This window comes from Erpetoichthys calabaricus, chromosome 7 (assembly GCF_900747795.2).
Source record: "Erpetoichthys calabaricus chromosome 7, fErpCal1.3, whole genome shotgun sequence".
Taxonomy (NCBI): Eukaryota; Metazoa; Chordata; class Cladistia; order Polypteriformes; family Polypteridae; genus Erpetoichthys; species Erpetoichthys calabaricus.
Window position 1 is genome coordinate 29296222 of NC_041400.2, and position 17027 is coordinate 29313248.

Consider the following 17027-nt stretch of genomic DNA (forward strand, 5'->3'; position numbering starts at 1 on the left):
AACATGAGGAGCGCTCTGACTTAAAGATTTTTTTTCAGGCACCAGTGTTCATCTGCGCTTATCTGGAGGACAGCAATTGCATCCCACTTGTTGTTTTTTTTGCAGGTTTAAATTCCCAAAGTGACTGCAAAATAAAACAAATAAGAAATGTCCCCACTTAAACCTGCAGTGAGAAGTCAAGCAAAATGACACCTTTTATTGGCTAACTGAAAATATTACAATATGCAAGCACATCCATAATGGCTAACACGGTACAACACCATAATACTACACACTTAAACCTGAGAAAGGGTTAATTATTTAGGACAGCTTTGGCAGTGTTAGACAAAGATGAGTAACGGTGTTTGGAGCCAAGAAGAAAATGAGATATTCTGTGGTCGCCGTCAATGTATAAACACTGAGGAAATGAGAGCTCGCTAGCTGTGTTCTTCCATGAAGCCATGTCCGGCCGCAATGCACTCAGTCAGCACAGTCAACTCCACACTGGTTTTGGCCAATTGAGTAAACTCTGTGCCAGGCACATCCACGTTTCAGAACGTCCTGAATGTCATGTGGAAAAGTTGTGATACTTCATCTATTGCTTTTTTGTTATTTAGCTCTCAGTTTTTGATGATTTGTGTTCCCACACTATAGCAGGCACCGTCTTGCCATGAGTCACTCAGTCTAATGCTCTAAAGAGCTTCTCAGTAGTCACTTGGCTCAATCCCAGATGTGACAAATGATTAATTTATGAAGCTTAATCGGCTGCGCTAAGCAGCCTAATCTTTGCTCTTTCCATGACAGTGAGTGCTGTTCTCACTAATACCAAGAAATCGTTTAAATGAAGAGATGCAGGACACGCAAACTGGGCCTGGCAGAGCCTCTGGTTCAAGGAGCACGCTTTGAGCGAAACTTGAAGCATTGATCATATGAGCAAATTTCAGATGCATCTCCTCTGCACAACTGGATAGATACAATTAGCCTGGAACAAAAAAAAAGCATCTCACAATTTGCAGTGCGCTCACGATGTGGCTAGACAGAAATGGCCTGCTGGTTTTGAGACAACTGAACTACAGGTGCTTGCCAAGCTGATGAGAAAAAAAGTCTTTAATATTCTCATTTTTAAGAGAGGGTTAGACAATCCAAGGAACACATATAGAGTCTATTAAAAGTGTTCACCCCCTTGGAAGCTTTCACGTTTTATTGTTGTACAACATTGAATCACCGTGGAGTAATTTGGCTTTTTTGAAACTGATCAACAGAAAACGACTCTTTAAAATCAAACGGAAGACAACTATTCATTACAAATATAAACCATAAAATAACTGATCACATATGAATTCACCCAATTTAAACTGACAGCCCTAAATCATGACTGGTGCTGCCAATTGGATTTAGAAGTCCCAGAATTAGTTTAAAGGAGACCACCTTTTCTGGGGATTTCGTTGATTGTCATTTAAATGCACTTTACCTGGGAGGACCATCTTGTGGTGACATTGAAAAGCACAAAGGACATTGAAAAGCACAAATCAGGGGACAGAAACAAGAAAACGTTCAAGTCAATAAACATCCGTGGAGTTCAGTTAAATAAGTCATTAGGAAATCGAAAGAGAATCGCATAAGCTGTAAATCTGCCAAAAACTGAGTGATTGCGCAAGAAGAAGACAAAAGAGGGAGGAAGGCCATTAAGAGACCTATGGGATCTCTGAAGGAGTAACAAGCTACAATGAGTCAGGGTCGGCATATACTTGATGCCATATGACGCATGCGCTTGAGGACGCTGCTGCTGTGCAGTGCACTGACTATACTTGCGGGTGTACTTTAAGTAAATCTGGAGGATTCCACCAGGTGGCAGTGCGAGAAATCATCATACGTAGTGACAAAGCAATGTCCAGTTTTGCTGTGTTGTGAGTTGAAGGAAGAAAGATGTTAAAGATAAAAATTCTTTGAATTCTGATGCTGTTGCGTGGGCGCCAAATAAGGTGCAATAACAACATAGAAGATGGTATGAGAGACCTTTAAATGTGTAACATCATTACGAAGGGGAATATGCAATGCTGGTATTATCTATGCAAGAAATGGATGAAGAAAAGCACTATGCATACATTTGTATGCCAGCATTTAAGTTTGATGATTTGCTTCACTGCATCAAACCACTCATAAGACATCACAGCACGCAAAGTTATTCTGTTGGAGTTGCACTGTGGCTTGCCATCACATATTGATAGTGAACAACGATGCTGACGTCATCGCACCAAAACTTGAACATATATGCCACCCATATTTTTGCTGGTACTGCAACTTGCTCACGTGGCTTGTTAATTACTGATGACTTGCTCAGAGGACACATTAAAACTGGACTGGGAACATGTGGCAGCCATGATGCATGTGCCAAAGCATTCTGAGCGTCAAGAATATCCCAGCCTTAGACAAAACCTGTTTTCTGGGTGTTTCACCAATTGCAGCCTTGTGGGAGAGTGGAGGGTTGAGGAGAAGCTGAATGGAGTAAAGTTCAGAGATATCCTTAACAGAGACCCACTCCACAGCACTTTAGACCTCAGCCTGGGTTGAAGGTTCAACTTGCAACAACCCTAAACATAAAGCAAAGACAACACAGGAATGGCTCAGGCCCAACGGCCCAGAACCTGAACCTAGTCGAACGTCTCTGGAGAACCTAATGGTCTCTATCCAGCCAGACAGAGCTTGAGAGGATCTGCAGAGAATAATGGCAGAAAATCCCAAAAAAGTCTGGTGTGTGAAGCTTGTCAAGTCAGACCCAAGGAGACTCCAGGCTGGAATTGCTGGCAAAGGGGCTTCAGCTAAGTACTGAGTTACGGGTCTGAATACTTGTGTCAGTGGGATAGTTCAGGTTTTTATTTTTAAAAAATTTGCAGCTATTTGTCTTTGTCATTCTGGGGTATCTAGTGTTGCTTGAGGGGGGTAACTGAATTTAAATGATTTTAGCACAAGGCTGCAGCACCACAGATTGTGTAAAAAATGGAGGGGTCTGAACATTTTCTGAAGGTGCTGGATATCGTAGCATCTTCTCTTCCGGTTATTGTCCTCTGCCTTTCTCGTTCTGTCATCACTCATTGCTAAAAATCAACTCACTTCTGGTAGGAGGGATTCATCCAAGATGGAAGATACTTGACCCAGGTGATCAAGGACCTGCCTTTTCAGACGTCATTATTCCACTGAAGACTGTTACACCTACTGTGGACATTTTATGTCTTATGACTGCAGTAACAGTAATTTTATGCTGTTTGCTTTTTTTGCAACAGTCGTTTAATTTATACATTTAGAAGTTTCATTTTCATGTCTCTGTTTTTCTAATGATACTCAGGGTTTCCTCCCACATCCTAAATACGTTAACTGGTGTGCGTGCCCCGCTGTGGACTGGCATCCTGCTGAATCCCATTTCAATGACCACCTTGATCCTGAACTGGATAATTGGGTCAGAAAATGGATCGATGGATCTTCATGCAGTTTTTATAAAGCTTCAGATGAAATGCAGCTAGTTAACATGCACTTTTAAAAATAACTGCTTCTGTGCCATTGTTGTCCTAATATTTTGCCGTATGCACTTGGAACAGTAGGTTGCTTTGGAAAAAAAAAAAAGCCTCCATTGAATAACCAAAAATAAATAAGGCATCTGTGATTCATCGCCTGCTTGCTTCATCATTCACACAAACCTGACGGCAGCGGTGACCTTTCTTCCATTACCGCCTGTTGTCAAGCATTACCACGTCAAAAGCTAACAATGGAGGCCCTCGCATTGTGGAACTGAAGCTGTCTTGTACCCTTTTGTCAATGGGCACTGCCAGCTGTGGAGCAGACATGGCCGTGCACTGCCCTCTTGTGGTCATATATAGTAACATGAGGACTTGAGGAAAGAAAAAAACAAAGATCCGATGGCAGTTTAAAAGTTTGCCTGCAAAAGTCGAAACTCCAGTATCAATTCTGTTTTTTTTTTCATTTTCTATAGAGACTGGGAAGTCTAATTTTATACAATAAGAAGTGCTTCACAACAAAGAAATAGTATTTTTACTTACGCCAACAAAACAGTCTAACTTGATACATACATCATAAGAAAAATCACAAGGCAATTCAAAACTGAATACTAAATAAACAAATAAATGGATTCATTCTAGACATGATAGAAAATAGTAAATTGCAGTTCCCGGCAATTATATTGAATAACAAATAAAGTAAGCAAAAAGTAAAAGTATACCTTAATATTTACAGTATTGGTCTCATAATGGCTCGTGGCTCCCAACAATAAATCTTCTTCCATTCAGGCCTGGGCTCTATTACTGAACAGTCAATCGATACGAACAATCCATGGTGATTATGAGAGCTCCTGATGTTCTTCTGAACAGAGGCCTGTTTTGAATGTCAATGCATATGGAACAGTAGGGAGAGGACAATTGGCAAGCATGGGGCAGTCAAACCAAAGCACCCCAAAGCAGAGGGCCACGTGCCAACCTCAGGGGGTTGCAGCCGTACTCCAGGTTTAATGACTAGTGTGCCCCATAAAGAACTGAATTTTAGCAGTGTCTGCAGAAACTCCACATTAGCCACTGCCACCACAGATTTATTTCAAGAGCCCCTATGAAATAAAGTAATCAAGAAGTAGGGACTTGTACTTTGCTGACGTAGATACGAGGAGTAATTCAACAAACCCAACGTATAACTTCAGCCCTCCATTACAGGAAAGGCCTTGAGTGTTCCTACAGATTCAAAGGGATTTTAAACCTAAATGATACCCAATGCTGCGGTGGGTTGGCACCCTGCCCGGGATTGGTTCCTGCCTTGTGCCCTGTGTTGGCTGGGATTGGCTCCAGCAGACCCCCGTGACCCTGTGTTCGGATGCAGTGGGTTGGAAAATGGATGGATGGATGGATGATACCCAATGCCTACATCACAGGAAAGCAATGGTGCACAATATAAGCTGAGTGTACATCCCATCACAAAAGTAATCACTCCTGGAGTAAGAATCCTCTTCTCCCTGTCCTGTGTTTCTAACTGAACGCTGTCTTCTGGTGGCTGTTCTTCTTATATTCAGTTCAGGGTGGAAGAGGCAGGTGCTTCTTGATGTCAGAGGAAATGATATCAGTGTTCTTTCAGCTGATCATCCTCTGTTCTAAGGGTGAAAGGGAAGAAGGACCAAACCATGGTCAGGAGGGGAACTGCATTCCAAATAGGAGCCCTGGAGATGCCCCCTACTCATACGTGTCCAACCATAGATAGATAGATAGATAGATAGATAGATAGATAGATAGATAGATAGATAGATAGATAGAAAGGCACTATATAATAGATATTGTGATATGGACGCTATATAGTGCCCGACCCGACACAGACTCACACTGAGGCACGTGTAAAACACTAAGAACTTTTATTTTTCTTCATCTGTGGGGCATGTCTTCCCCGTGAACCCCACAGGCAATACACAGTCCCAAAAGCACTTTAAGGCAACACAAAACACTTTTCTGGCACTGGCACCACCACCAACACCACCACCACCACCACCACCACTCCACCACTCCTACTCCTCCTCCTCCTCCTCCTCCTCCTCCTCCTCCTCCTCCTCCCGACTCTGGCCCTGAGCAGTGGCTGCAGGCTCTTTTTGTAGCCCTCCCAGAAGTGCTCCAGGTGGTAATTGGCCTAATTAGGCTGCACTTCTGGGTGTGGCTGCCTTCCAGCCCACAGAGGCTCATTAAGCCATGCAGCTCCTCCAGGTGGTGGCCACAGAGCCCAACAGTTCTGAGTCCTGAAGTCCCACCTCTGTGGCCCTGATGTAACCCAGGAGGGCTGTCACCATGTGTTCCGGGGGACTTAGAGTTCATCCCATGGCTGCTCCACCGGATCCAGTGTTGAAGGGGCGTCCTGGCCGGGCATGGGACCCGGCCACCCATCACAATAGATAGATAGATAGATAGATAGATAGATAGATAGAATAGATAGATAGATAGATAGATAGATAGATAGATAGATAGATAGATAGATAGATAGATAGATAATATGAAATGCACTATATAATAGATAGATAGATAGATAGATAGATAGATAGATAGATAGATAGATAGATAGATAGATAGATAGATAGATAGATAGATAGATAGATATGGCTGGCCATTCATCCCGGCCAATACCCCCACGCCGCTAGATGGAGCCCTTCCGGCAGCATGGAGGTGCCCCGAATTCCAGCAGGGCATCATGGATATTGGAGTTTTCCTTCACAGCCCTGCTGGATACCATGGGGGCCGCAAGGGGACGCTGCAGGGAGGCTCAGAGACTTGTATTTGCCCTATAAACCGGAAGTACATCCTGGTCACAGGGACAGAGGAAATGATGTGCTTCCGGGATGAAGAAAAGTTTTACCTGACCCGGAAGTGATAGAAAGGCACATGGACTGAGGGACAAACACTTCCAGGTCAAGGACTATAAAGGACTCTGCGGAATCCCAGACGGACGAGCTGAGTTGGGAGGTAGGGTGGCTAAGCGTATGGGAGTGGAGGATTGTTTATTTGAATATTGTTTATTGGAGATTTGTGGAGTGGGGGTTGCTTTGTGCACATTATTATTATAATAAATTCAATATTTGGACTTTTACCTGGTGTCTGGCGTGGTGTCCGAGGGTTCAAGGGAGCGAGAGCATCCCAATCTGTCACAATAGATAGATAGATAGATAGATAGATAGATAGATAGATAGATAGATAGATAGATAGATAGATAGATAGATAGATAGATAGATAGAACTTTATCTGTCAAATAAAGGAAACATTGACCTCAAAGGATGCAGATGTACCTCCTTACTCAGTCCACTTCAAGGGCATAGAAGCATCACACACAAGGCAGGAGTCAACCCTGGACAAAATGTCAATATATCTAAATGATATTTGAATACACTTGAAAGAATATTAGTCTAAATGGGGTGTTTTAAAAGAGTTATTAATGATGAAATGATACACAGACATGGATGGCTTGATTAGATGTAGAGTCTTGGAGCATATATTTTTCTGATGCCAAATGTAATTTTAGTTCCTTGCCCAATATTACTTATGCCTAAATAATAATTTAAATTTGCAATTCACATAATGCATTTAATATGATTACATTTCAATATATCAGAGAGCCATTGTGACCTCCCAATGTCAAACTGACTTTTTAAATATTGCTTGAGCAATCAGAGACTTTGCACCATTTGTTTTATAAGCAGAAATATACTACATTGCAAAATCCAAGTAGAAAAATGAAAATAAGCAAAGCATTTCCAAGTTATAATGCTGGTCCTTTGATTTGAATAAGTCTAAGATACCAGAGGTGGCATGCAGTAGCTTGGAATTGCTCTGTAAACTTGGTTTATCTGCTTTGGTTAAAATGGATAAGGACTGGGCTTTGTTAATTAACAGCATTTTCAGAGTCGCTGCTCATGACTGCTGCAGACTTATATTGATGTATTTAGCTGATGATTTTTTTCTGGCTTTAGAGAGTCATTACTGTCACATAACCTCAACAATTCTGTCTTCCCCACTTTAACTGATTACCTCAAATCATAACTTCTGCCTTTCTTACCTGAAAAATTTCAGAACACATTTGTTATAACTTAGCAGTAATAAATTATAAAGCAAATGTGATAATGCATTCTGTTACTTCGGGATCAATCCTTCCTCTATCTTAAATTTTGGAAGCATCAGCCTTCCGCACGGTAACTTAAAACTCAGAATGTAAACTACGTACTTCCATTGTTAGGGTTTCTGGCAATCTAAAAAATGTACTCAAGTTAATAGAGTGTGTTAGTGTTGGGGTCCGAGCTGGCAGAGTCAGCTGTCTATCTCTTGAAAGACCTCTCGCTGTGGGGTGAGCACACTCTGCTGGTCATTAAGGGTACTGCTACCCAGATTAACTTCACACCAGATATATAACAACCTTCACAACCTGATATATAAATTAATGCCAGGGTCAGAAATGGATAATGTACTTACAAACTAGGGGTGTACAGGAATACAAATAAATGTAAATGTATATAAATGTAATGAATGAATGAATATTGCACCTTAATGTGTGAAACTAAGTGAAACTAAGTCAGCTGCAGGAAAGAAGACTTGACGAATATTAGAAAGAAACAAACGTTTAAAGTACATTAATGTGCATGGCAGGAAAACAGGAAGGCAAAAGATAGTTAAAACATTTTAACCTGATTGTTTAAGTTAATGATCAACACGTGAACTAGTTTTCAAGTAAAATACAGGGTGATTCAAAACAATTCATCCGATTTGAAAATGATTTGTTTCACTTGTAAATCATTACAGAACAATGCAGTAAATTGTAAAAGGTTTAGGTGAACATAAAGTTTATGATGTAATTTTACAAGTGCACAATATGACCTCCTCCAGCTGTACAGACAACATCAACACGATAGTCAAATTCATCCCATACTCGATTGAGCATGTCGGGTGTCACTGTACTCACGGCTCTTTCAAAGCGATTTTGGAGATCATCCATTGTTGTTGGTGGTGGTGGCACAGAAACAGAATCCTTCATGTACCCCACAAAAAAAAGTCACATGGCTTGAGATATGGTGATCTTGGGTGCCAGAAGTGGAGTGCCAAGTCGTGGGCTCCTTTATAGCCAATCCAGCGGTGAGGGAGCTCATTGTTGAGAAATGCTTAAACTTCCCGGTGCCAATGAGGTGGTGCTCCATCCTGCCGAAAAGTGAAGTTATCACATTCAGCATGTAACTGTGGGAAAAGCCAGTCTCGTAACATTTTCAGATATAAGTTTCCCATAACAGTGCTTTCCAAGAAGAAGAAAGGACTGTAAACCTTTTCTCAGGATATGGCACAGAAAACATTAAGTTTTGGGGAGTCTCTCTTATGCTCAACTGTTGCATGGGGGTTCTCTTCACCCCGTATTCTCACATTGTGACAGTTCACCTTACCACTTAAATGAAAAGTGGCTTTGTCACTGAACACCAAGAGCTGATGACAATTGTCGTCATCTGCATTCTCGAGTATAAAGTCACAAAATTCCACGCACTTTTCTTTATCTTCAGGTTTTAGGGCTTGCAAAAGTTGTAATCTGTACGGTTTCATCACCAACCATCACCTTAAGATATGCCAGACAGTCATCTGAGGAAGAGATAGTTCTCAGCTGGCACATCTAGTAGACTTGCCTGGGCTGAGTTGGAAACGCGGATTCATTGAACGTCTTCAATAGAAACGCGAGGTCGTTCTGTGCTCATCCCTTTACATAAACCATCTTTTTCTTGGAGCTGTTGGAAGTTCACTGGTATACTGCTGACGAAAATCACGTTGCACAGTTATCATGGATTCACTCTTATTGAAGTGGAAAACACAACATGCTTTCTGCTCAGGGGTCACCATTTCTTCGCAGACTGAAGGGAACCGTCTTCCAGTGACAGTCAGAATCTCTGTGACCCCCTCTTTCAATTGGTATGTGATTGGCTCCTAGGCGCCTCCCTGTTGTAAAAATATGGCACTTTGAAATTGGAAAAACTTTTTGAATCACCCTGTATACTAAAATGAGAAAAACATGTCAGCCTAAAGGCAACAACAAATGTAAATGAATAGAAAACCCACGTAAAAAAGCAAGAAAAGTCATTAAGTTCACTGAATCCAGTACGATATCTATCTATCTATCTATCTATCTATCTATCTATCTATCTATCTATCTATCTATCTATCTATCTATCTATCTATCTATCTATCTATCTATCTAATTCTCCCACGGATAATTCAGGACTTGATTTTACCGTATAATTTCCGGTATTTTATAATGTTGGTCATATAAGTTGAATGCGGAAAACTCACGCTATTGGTCCAAGAGATTATGAAATGCTAACGCCCACCTGAGAGAGTAACCACGGAGCACACTGTCTTTTATTGCTATGTATTGTACCTACGTGACCACACAGTGATACCCAAATGATTCCAAAGCGACATTTGCACTGTTTTGAGTTTTTTGTATCTCACACCCTCATACACCTTTATCGTAAGAGCATCCCTTATCTAAGATGGAGCGTTCAATCAGAAGAAAATATGAAGCTGGTTTGAAATGAAAAGTCATTGAAGTGGCGAAAGAAATTGGTAACTGCGCTGCTGCAACAAAATTTGATGTGTCTAAGAAACTGGTGCGAGATCGGAGGAGGTATGAAGATGTAAAAAAAAAAATTAAGTGTCGCATTTTTGAACAGGCATATAAGTCGAGATCTGATTTTATGATTGATTTTTAGGGTTTCAAGTCCCGACTTAAATGAGAGTATCTATCTATCTATCTATCTATCTATCTATCTATCTATCTATCTATCTATCTATCCTTGGACACACATGAGTAGGGGGCATCTTCAGGGCTCCTTTTTGGAATGCAGTTTCCCTCCTGACCATGGGTTGGTGCTGTTGCCAACTCTTTCACCCTCAGAATAGAGAATGATCAGCTGGAAGAACATTGATGTCATTTCCACTGACATCAAGAAGCTCCTGCCTCTTCCGCCCTGAACTGAATACAAGAAGAACAGCCACCAGAAGACAGTATTCAGTTAGAAATGCAGGACTGGGAGAAGAGGATTCTTACTCCAGGAGTGATTACTTTTGGAAAGAATGGACATTAAACTCATTTATTATTTATTTAGTTATTGAACAGGTTTCACCAGGCTTGTGCTCTGTCTTGTCCAATCTGTCTGTCAATCAATGAATTTCCAAATTTCATAAATTACTGATTACATAATAAAGATACAGGTTTGTTTAAACAGTTCCAAACTGATTAACATAACTGGAACTCAACAACATAAGTCCACTAATATGAACTATGGCCAGCTGACAACATAGGAGAAGAAAACAAAAACTCCAGTCAGCAGCATCTTTGGCAAAAATAAAACCTCTGGGGTCTATGGTCCGTTATAACCTACAGTGTCAGAGACATTAAGAGTCCTGGAGACCTCGGCCAGTCCTGTGCATTCTACAGAAAAGTCCCTGCTGGCTGGCCTATCTAATTTGACGACAGAATGTTTCATTCTGAATTGGACAAGAAGATCCTGAAAATGAATCCCGGGCCGAGTAGGCTAAAGGCCTAAGCTCTTGTCTGCAAATCACAAGACTCCTGAAGTGACTTCTAGCATTGAGAAAGTTACTTGATCCTCATTGACTCCAGTTTTACTGTACAGACACTTTTAAAAATACGGGTTATTTAACAGCACTTTTAGGGTCTGTACCAGGTTGGACTTGAATATGAAATTAACTCTACTTTGAAACTATAAGTTGGACTTAAAAGTTGAAATTTTATACAAACACACAACAGAGGTCAGCAAAAAGTTTTGAACTTGATCCTGAAACATGCATTCTATAGTGCAGATTTTGTAATCAGCCAAAGGTAAGTTCCCGGACAGACGTTCGTGCTGTGGAATATTTGTGATGAGTTATTTAAATTTGTTCAGAAACTGTAAACAAAAGCAGTAGAAAGACGAGCCGCTCCAGTCCGGTCCTCCATCTGCAGTCACCAGTGCTTTAAGATAACTGCCACCCACTGTTCTAATACAAATATTACTACATTTGGTTATGCAGGTAAGTAAAGCAAAAGAGTGAAATGTATCTGATTTAATAACATCATAAACAAGTTGAAAATATCCCTAAAAAAGGATTCTACAGTTTTCAGATTAAAATCACCAGAGTCCAACCCCAGTAAGAGATGTAAGTTTTCTGCCTTGAATGAGACACACGTAAATATCAGGCTTTGGCAAGCAGAGGTTACACACAAGGCTTTAATTAATGGATTATTGTCAACATAATGAAAAAAACAGAAATGAACTGTAATATAGTTTCATTCACTTCAAGGTTGTGCTCTGTAAATTGCTTTTAGTAGGCAGTTTAGTGCATGTTAAAGGCAGTTATGAATTATAAAAGCAGCACTTAGCTAAATGAACGCACAGATTTATGCTGTTTATGGAAAGAATTTCCTGCACATCTTCAGAGAAGACATTTAGACTACAAGTATTTATCTTCTAGTGTCTGCTTTTACTTTAAATAAAATGATGCCTCCATAAAATTATCCAAATCTTCAGTGTGTAAAAGTGTACAATCACACTCAAAGAATAAGAAATTACAATAAAAGCAAGAAAATGGATTTGCAAAAGCCTGCTCTTGAACTCGACTGTAGTTTCAACTGAACGGTGACAAAAAAAAAGATTTGTAAAGAATGTTGGATATAAATAAATCTCATTTAGCCCAGAAAAGAAAAACAATTAATATTAATCTACTGTATATATACCTGTACATTGTGGTCGTCCGAGGGAGTCACAGGCTGATACTGTGACCGATTTTAGAGGTGCCAACCTGGCTGTTTACTTTGATTCACAAAAACAATGCACAACGGCGTTCAAAAAGAAACAAAATTGCTGCCACTGTAACACTTGCGCTAGCTTAATCAGAAAGATTAGGATGAATATCTGTGGAGCTCCTCTTCCTCTTCTTCCTCCTCTTCTTCTTCTCCTTCGGTCTCTTGGACAAGAAGTGATGCCTCCTTCTCTGTGGTTGTGCTTTCATGGACCGGAAGGGGCGGAGTCAGCTGTCCTCACTGGACGGCTTCTCTGCACTGTGGAGGAAGAAGAAGACTAGACACTTAGCAGCAGCACCCCCTCTCAGCTCGGAGTGGTAGTACATAGCTGGGAAGAACTCCAACGTGCATGCGTGACAACATACAGTACGCTATGCACAGCTGACTGACTCACTGACATAATGAACACAAACACAACTTCTGCTTTAGCTAAAAAGCTGACATTTGCAGGGTCTTACATCTAGGGCAGTAGTACAAAGGGACATTGTCATATATCAATATTTAGAAAAAAATGAATACCCCAAAATCTCAATAATGCCTCGACTGTAATAAGGTGATGTTATAGAAGTAAGAAAATTAGCCGTCCTGTGTTTTTTTTTATTTGTTGATAATTAATACTATGTTAATGTATGCGCTCTGCTGTGCAATGAGAGGAGGCTGTATGCAAATGAAGGATGCAGCACTAACCAATAGGGTGTATGCATGACTGAAGACGAGGCAGTGGCCTGGACAGGAAAAAAGAGACATGATTCCATTTGGTGTGTTCAGATGTGAAATGGAAGGGGAAACAACAAAGACAACAACATTTATTTCTATAGCAAACTTTCATACAAAGGATGAAGCTTCAAATTGCTTTACAAGATTTCAAAGAAGTAGTTACATGCAAGGAAAAAAACAAATTAAAATTTCTGCTGCTTCATGGCGGGGATGGTGTGTTTTTGATCACGTGCAGAGTTTGGCTTATGTCAAAAATGGCATTTAGATTGATGGCCAGAAAGACAAAAGAAATCTCTTCCAGCTGACTTTAGCACCTTCTGTGTTCCATCTAGCAAACCTGGCCAAGATGTCATGGAAGCACCAGGGCCACAGTTTTGGTCTGCACAGTCACTCAAGTCTCCGCCTCTGGAGCTTGTAACCCGCTTAGAGTTCTCACAGGTCTCTTGGTGGTCTCCCTCATGCTTCTTCTGCTTGCATGAACTCTCAGTTCAGTCACCGAGTCACCGCTTTGCCATACTCTTTCCATTTCTTAATGCTTGATTTAACTGGTTACACAGAGACATCATGAAGATTGAGGCAACCACCCATATATTATGTCCTGGCTGCAAAACGGTTGAAAATAAGCACAGATCTTTACAGATTGGAGTCCACAACTGAACTGACTCATGCCAGCAAAGATCATGCCAGTGTCATCTGAAGTGCCGGAACTGGAAGTGATATCATCGAAGGCGCCAGAGCCGGAAGTGACATCATCGAAGGCGTCAGAGTCAGAAGTGATGTCATCTAAGGCGGGATTTCCCATGAATGGTCTGCAAGGGATTGAGTGCACCCCACTGCCCTCTGGTCAGATGTGGGATTACTATTATTCAGGTCACTTTAGTTGTCTCCTACTCGCACGTGTGTGACACTGGATATTCAGTGACCTGGACATTTCCTTGTCTTCATCTCCTGACTTGTGCTTTTCACAGTTTCTTGGACTGTCCTGTTGTCTTCATAGTGTTGGTCAGGCCACCATACTAACTCACCACAAGCTGGACCTTCCAGATAAGATGCATGTACATGTTACCGACCTCAACCCTAGGAGAACCTGGGCCAGGTACAAGCCACTGTTGCTACAGGGTGTAGCCACAGCGATATGGTGAAAAGCATAAAAGAAACAGGCAGCAGTCCCAAGTTTCAGACCATACTTCTCTGTTCTGTTTTATTCTCCTTTACCCAGAAATATATAAATGCTTCAATTTCTGTATAGATCAACATGGCAATCGGTGAAACAATGGTGCAAACCAATTTCCTCTGCATAACAAATAGTGTAAACACAATTACTTTGAGTACTTACTTAGAAACAAATGTCCCCAGAACTCGTTAGTTTTTCAAAGGAAGCAGACAGTTCTGTATCCCCACATTGGGCGTAGATGAGATACTAAATCAAAGCAGTCTGACTATAGCAAGGCAGGTAAATATTTATGTCCTGTAGATAGCCATCAACAATAACCTGTAGCAGAATTTTCCAGAAATTCTGCCTTTTCTTTAAAACACTGGTTTATAGCCCATTACATTAAGCAACACACAGAAATGTCATTTTCTTTAGAATACTGAATTCTAGCCCAATACATACACTACAGTCAGTTCAAACCATGGACGAAGTTTGACATTTAGGCTCGGTGGGGCCGGATGAACGATACAAAACGATTGCATTTTTTATGTCTCAACTGTACTGCTATACGTAATGTAAAGTGAACAATATGAAGTGAGTCTCATTTACATTAATATCAATTATGAAAAAGTACACAAAAACCATTAATGATATTTACTGTAAATGACAGAAAATGTTGTTTTTTTAAGTTTCTTTTCTGCTTCTTGAAATTGTGGCCAAATAAGGACAAATTAGAAAATGTATGCATAGCATAATATTCTGATGCATTCGGAGACCACTTTGAAAGTCGGAGCGTTTTCTTCTATTTGCTTCATTCAAGAGATGGATCTGGCACTTTTTTGCTTTATAAATATGTTGTCAAGCACACATTGTTGGACAAGCACACATCCTCCACCCTCACCCTGAGCACTGGAGTGCCACATGGTCGTGTGCTAAGCCCCCTCCTCTACGTACTTTTCACTTATGACTGTCAACCCACCCACAAATCAAACATTACTGTTAAATCTGTGGACAATACGACATTGAGCTCATATAAAACAATGATGAAGCTGCATCCAAGGAGGAGATTCAGAACCTGACAGCGTGGTGTGACACCAACAACTTCGTCTTAAACACCAAAAAGACCAAAGAAGTTGTTGTGGACTTTAGGACCACTAAAATCACCACTCACAGTCCAGAAACTATTAATGGAGAGGATGTGGAGGGAGTCACCAGTTTTGGGTTTCTAGTAGTCACCATCAGAGAGGACCTCTCCTGGGCTGACAACACTTCAATGGTAGTAGGCAAAGCACAGAAACGCCTCTGCTTTCTGAGGAGACTCAGGAGAGGTAACCACCTCCAGAAGTTGTTGACCAACTTTTACAGATGCACTATAGAGAAAATCTTCACGAACTGCATGACAGCCTGGTACAACAGCCGCACCAAAGACGCTAAAAAAGCCCTGCAGCGGGTTGTTAAAAGAGCACAGGACATTGCTGGCATTGGACTGCCATCATTTAAACATCTGTGGAAGACTCGCCGTACGAGAAGGGCTAAAAAGATCATCAAGGACATCACTCATCCTGGACAGAACTTTTTTAAGGTCCTTCAGATTAATTTGTAGACATAGAAATCGACTATGAAAGAGCTTTTTCTCAATTGCCATAAACCTGTTGAACTCTGAATATCTCCTCAGTATGAGATATTATCATTTTTCATTGAATATGTACAATAAGCTATGTTAATAAAAAAATGAATCTTTGAGGTTGTTACAAAAATAATTTTGCTGTGTTATATAATGACAACAAAGTGCTCAATTGATTGATTGATTGACTGATATTGTCACGGTGGTACGTGTGATGTGTGGTAGAGATTTGCTCAGACTGCCACGCTGCTGTTTGTATACACTGACGTCAGTTCCTGCCACGGGCACACTTTCAACGACTCGTGCTGATTACTCAGAATCTGTTCAGGATAGCCAACAGTGGCTATCAGACGTGTAAAAGAGGAACATACTGGTGACAAAATATGCAAGATTAGATGACCTCTCTCAAGCTAAGCTTGAAACTGCAAAACAATTCATAGGTGAAATTTTACAGACTGTTTAAAGGGTAGACAAGAGTTAGAGAGAGCTGCTTAGATCAGGATGGATCTTAGTGTTTGTTGAGCCATCCATGTTCTGTCCACTGAAGGGTCATGAGATAAACAACAGGGATAGGCAGGAACAACACCTAGATGGGGCGCCAGCCCATTGCAAGGAGAAAAAACACAATTTAGAATGATCTGCATGTCTATGGACAGTGGGAGGAAACTGGTGCAGGCCCCCCCATGCAGGGAACATCAGGGATGCGATTCACAACTCCTTAGTACAAGGCAGCGGCATTACCACTGCATTAAATATTAACATATTTAAAAAACATATTAAAAAAAAATCCTTAATTTGAGATTTGTTTTAGTAACATGATGAATATGTTGGGGGGCAGGCCCACCTGGGCACCCCTTAAACTCCATTCATGGTTGTAGCCCTTTGGCTACAGAGAGGTGATTTCCATTGAACTAATTACAAGACTGTGATGATTTAGATGCGTCATATTAATATGAAATCAGTTATTTGGTGTTTTATCTTTATCATTAGACCGCTTTACAGAGATGTGTTTCCAGATTGACAGCGAAGAGTCTTTTTTACAAGTGAAGATCGCACATTTCAAGCCATTGCTCCGAGGTTATATAATGGTCTTCCACTGTCGTTGAGATCAGCAGAATCTACTAAACGGTTTAAGTGTCTCTTCAGACAGACATTTGGGTAGCCTTGTTTTTTGAGATTTCATTATATTCCGTGTTTCACGTT